Genomic DNA, 5,377 nt, shown 5'->3' with positions numbered 1-5,377 from the left:
CAAACAAGAGTTCCATATTCCTAACTTGAGCAAGCTGACAGAAAGAGTTATTCTCAGTTGTGTTCCATGCATATTGGCAAACAAAAAATGTGGGAAAAAGGAAGGGTTTTTGAACCCAATCCCAAAAGCAGATGTACCGCTAGGAACTTATCACGTTGATTTCATAGGTCCCTTACCTTCAACGAATAAGAATTACCAGCATATACTAACTAAATATATAATGTTGTAGATGCGTTTACGAAATCCACCTGGTTGTATCCGGTTAAGTCTACGTCAGCAGAGGACGCCTTAGAGAAGTTGAAGTTCCAACAGAAGACTTTTGGGAGTCCGTACCGGATTATAACTGACAGAGGCTCAGCATTCGCTTCGAAAGCTTTCAGTGACTATTGTGCTGAAGAAGGCATCATGCATTTGCAGACTGCCACAGGTGTTCCTCGTGGGAACGGAAAGGTCGAAAGAATCCACCGTACTGTAATACCAGTCCTAACCAAGTTGACTCTCGACGATGCAACAAAGTGGTTCAAGCACGTTGATAAGTTGCAGAGGGTCTTGAACAGCACTAGTCGAAGTACGAAATACACGCCATTTGAACTTTTAACTGGTGTGAAAATGAGAAATAAAGAAGACATTGTACTAAGAGATTTCCTGGTGGAAGAGGCTGTAGATGAATTCCACGATCAAAGAAATGTCATTAGAGAAGAGGCGAAGAAGAACGTCCACAAGATTCAGTCTGAAAATAGGCGTACTTACAACAAAAAGAGAAAAAAGGCACCCAAATACCAAGCTGGTGACGTGGTGGCTGTACAAAGGACTCAGTTCGGCCCCGGACTGAAGTTGAGCAAAGCCTCCTAGATACTACAAGCCTGAGACATGTTTTCGTGACGTCACAACCCAATTATGAACACTTAGAAATAAATATTTTCAATTAAAATTCTGAAAATAAAATGTTAATATTTAAAAAAATAATTGATCTCATATTAAGTTTCAAAATTAAAAAGACACCTCCTGAAAAATGCAAACATTTCCTCATACGTCTAATCAAAATGCACACACACACACTTTTATTACTTTTTTGAAAATGCTCCGAATTTAAAAAATAAACTATTCAATGTAATTAAGATTGCTTCTATAAAACAAGTTTCTTTTAAATGAAGAGTTCTTTTAACATGGCGAAAAACTATACTCTAATAGAAATTATCATTAAAAATACTATTTAACCATCGATTTATTTTAATTTTCTTACATATGTTATTGATTGTATGTTCTATGCTGGTATAAAGTTTTACATATCTTAGATACTTAATGTTTTGTGAATTTTCAGAAAAAAAAATGCATTAAAACAGCTTGCGTGCATGATAAAATACCACGACATCAATGTAATTGAATATAAATAAAGGAAGCTGTTCAATTCATGAAATGAAGCAAGAGGTTGAGATTTCATTGATGCAATCTTATTTAAAATTAAATTTTAACTGTAAAAATTTTTGGAATTTAAAATTTAATTTTAAATAACATTGAATCAATGAAATCCCAACCTTTTGCTTCATTTCATGAACTGAACAGTTTTCTTGGAACACCCTATGGTATATCAATTTCTGTTCAATTACATTGATGTCATGGTAATTTATCATGCATGCAAGCTGCTTTAATGCAATTTTTTTTTTGAAAATTTACAAAAAATGAAGTATCTAAGATATGTAAAATTTTATACCAGCATAGGATAGCACATACAATCAAGAACATGTGTAAAACGTTTGGAATAAATCGATGGTTAAATAGTATTTTAAATAATATTTCTATTAGAGCACAGTTTTCGCCATGTTGAAAGGTACGAGATTCCTTAATTGAATATTTGGCGTTAAAGTTATCATTTTTAGTTTTTATGTAATTATTCAGGAATACGTTCGATATTATTTTGATAGTCGTGATAGAGACTTACCTTGAATATTTTACATTTGAATGTATTAATGTCAAACTTTTAATTGAAGCTTCCTTATAAAATGTTCCAAGCTTAAATAATGATTACATAAATTTTGGCCATTATCAAACCAACTAACTTCTCAATTTCAAGAAGTTCACAACTTCAACACTTTTCCTGTTAGATGTTTCACGTTTGAATTCTGTACGCTACGCTAGGACACCTACTTTTTGCAGCAATACTTGAAGTAATATGCATGGGGTAGTATCAGTTTATTTGAATTCCTCACAAAGCGATATGAAGCTGAATTGGTGAAACAAAATACTGATGTCCATAATATCATTTCCGGAGATTAGCGAGCAGCTTTGATAAAACTCAGTTCCAACTATTCATGCACACAAATGATAAATTCACTCATTTTACCATGAAGAACACTGAGTTTTTTCCTAGGAACCATTCATAAGACTCAGTTACAAGATGATTATTGAGTGAGACAGTGACACACAAGACTGATTTCACTATTTCTTTCCTCTGGCGACTTTCGTTTAATTGGTAACTTTGCCTTGCCTTTCTCAGTACGACAAGGGTTCCATTCGGTCTTTCGCTTCCCCTTGCAGTTTGACCTACCGCTGCAAACACAGGAGCACCGAGACACCTACAAGAAAATGTAAAATGTTATAGGTGTAGTATTTATAATATACAGCATATAGGCAACAAAATTATTGAATTATAAAATATTCTGAATAGTGCAAGAATGCTTACACAGGGAGATGATTCACATTTAAATTTAATGGTTTAAAATGCAAGTTGAATTTGCAAACTATTTTATTATTTATTTAAAAAGTAGCCTATCCCTTCATTAAATTTCACATCACTCAGCACATTAATATTTGTATTTTTAATTACAGACCTGAGAAATGTGATTTACTCGATATTAAAAAAAAAAGGTTATATATATTAGATCTGAAAAATGTGCTCCAATGATTAAACAAGTGGATAAAAACTGCTCTCAATGCAGGAGGAAATAAAATGCCGACACGAAACAGCAGCGAACATATCTACTTTCAAATTAATTACGCAAAATAAAGTCAGAAAAAATAAATATTTCAAATGTATTGACTGAATTGTGTGTGTACAAATAGCTACATACCTTTTTTTTTGCCCGTTCAGATGATTATCGAAGTTCTCGGCTCCTTTTTACAACTATTAAAACGAAATTTCTCCCGCTAATGTGTTACAACAAATAAAAAAGCAGTAACACTAAGTAAATAGTAAAATAAATATTAAAAACTTGAATAATTCAAATAAAATATGACGATAAATGCACATGGCATGCTTCGTTAAAAACATCCAAAATAGCCACGCTAAGGACCCGGATTGTGACGTCACAACCTCGGCGGAGTGATACATTACGGCTTGTACTTCTAGGAGGCTTTGAGTTGAGACCCAAATTTTTTGGTCCATATGAAGTGACTAAAGTGAATGCTAAGGACAGATATGAGGTCAAGAAAGTCGGAGATCATTCAGGTCCTATTACCACTACTACCGCATCTCATGAAACGTTATTAGAAATGTATATGAATATAATGTTCTGAATTTTCATGCTTATACAAATTTTGTGTTTTGAATTTTTCATGCTTATACGAATATTGTTGTTCCTGTAAAATGCCACTGAGGTCAGTGAGCCACAGGATGGCCGAGCTGTAGAATTTTTATTTTCAGTTCTTTTTGTTGTGGGTAGATGGCGATGCGGCACGCAAGTGGAATGAGTAATATTGTAAAGATTAGTGGTGGCAACAGTGAGTTTGCCGGGAGAAGTCGGCGAGAAAGGCCGCGTTTTTTTTTTTTTTGTATGTATGTGTGGGATCGTTTTGTATGTTTTGTGCGCGTAATAAATGTTTCAAAAATGGAGACTGTGTTTTTCTCTGTGAAGAGCCCACATATATTATAGTAAAAAAATTCTGAAAATGTTATATTCTCTCAACTTTTCAATATATATATTGATATATTAGAGTGTGATGACGGGATATATCGACTGCCTGCCAAGTCCCCCCCCCCCCTGAAATTAAATTATTGTCAAATACGATATTAGGTTAACGCGGCGCATGCAGTACAGTGAGAGATGTTACTATATACTGTATTTACATATTTACATCAAGTTCTTTTGTTGTTTTTTTCAGATGTGCGATTTCCGATTCATCTCTAGTTTTCAGTCTGAGTGCACTCCTCCAAATCACACACAAACATGTTTACCAATGCTTATTCAAATGAATGAATAAATAAATAAAATAAACCCGCATCAATTTTCTTGTTTTGCTTCTTTTCTTGCTGAGAAATCGCGTATTAGTTAAAAACTTCCACAGTACTCGGAGTACGTACTAGGTTTTTCACTTTTCACGAATGTTTGGTTTCGAAATCGAAAATTTCTGTTACACATGAGTACAGCATGGAAGACATTCGATATGGTGTTAGATTTTTATATGAGTTTCCCCATACAATATACCGGAGTTTGTACCTCCCAGAAGTCCCGTTGTAACTGATGCTATTCTGAAAACTGGGAAGAACTTATTTTGAAATGTTCTAACGCGAAAAATGCAAAGGTTACAACTGGAAAAATTTCATCTTTTCCTATTTCCCAAAAGAATGAATAAAACCTACAAAGAGACGTCACAAATTTCTGTAATGTATTAGTCTGTTGTGTATTTCAGAGTGTGCTTACATATTTATTTAGTTACATATTTATCCATCTTGAAGGGAAAAAAATTCCCATCACATATTATTTGATATATTCGTGAATGTATCAAATCGTTTTCGATAAATACATGCTGATGATAAACACTGCAGTAGTAAGTAGTAACACTACAGGCACAGACGTTAAGTTTCTTTTCTTTGTTTCTCTGTCATATTTAGCTGTTGCCTCGGTTAAAGGACGGGACTGGAAATGAAAATAGTTCGACCACGATATGAATACAACGAAAAAAAGAAAATACGGTGGTTAAAATGGCAGCAGAAGTGTTTATGCTAGTGGCGGCACAAAGATCAGTGGCGGGGAGTTTATTTGTATGAATATATATTTCTGGTAAATTATCGTATTTTAACGCGTATAAGGAACCCCCTGATTTTTTAAGCGTAAAATTTGTAAACAAAGTCGAAAAGATATAATACTATCCATGTATAAGAAACTCCCTCCTATTTTTAAAATCCAATTTTTAGCAAAAAAGGGTTCCTTATACACGTTAAAATGCGGCATATGTTTAACAATGGACAATGGAATACACCAGTATGACGAGACATGGAAGGCATATAACTGTAACGCTCATAAAAGATTGACAGTATGCATAATATTGCTTATGTTCGTTGATTGTCATTTAACATCTTGGGTAAATGAGAGTTCCGGTAGGTCTTGAAGAATGGGTCTTCTTAACTTTGTCTAACTTTTATGTCTCTCCCTGTATTCCG

The 5,377-nt window shown here is 33.9% G+C and overlaps 1 long non-coding RNA gene across 1 annotated transcript; it reads right to left on the bottom strand.

The window, feature by feature from the left end:
* Positions 1-2,118: 2,118 nt before the first annotated feature.
* Positions 2,119-3,319, bottom strand: LOC149086489 (uncharacterized). Its single transcript, XR_016192557.1, has 2 exons — positions 3,069-3,319; positions 2,119-2,573 (listed from the first exon to the last, which is right to left on the bottom strand). It is a non-coding gene; the product is annotated as an uncharacterized LOC149086489 (long non-coding RNA).
* Between the last annotated feature and the right edge of the window lie 2,058 nt (positions 3,320-5,377).

Source organism: Pholcus phalangioides, unplaced genomic scaffold (genome assembly GCF_987345545.1).
Source record: "Pholcus phalangioides strain wild (caught in Gottingen) unplaced genomic scaffold, Ppha-v1.0 ptg000004l_1, whole genome shotgun sequence".
Taxonomy (NCBI): domain Eukaryota; kingdom Metazoa; phylum Arthropoda; class Arachnida; order Araneae; family Pholcidae; genus Pholcus; species Pholcus phalangioides.
The sequence above is the reverse complement of the archived record's forward strand: the minus strand, read 5'-3'. Positions and strand labels throughout refer to the sequence as shown.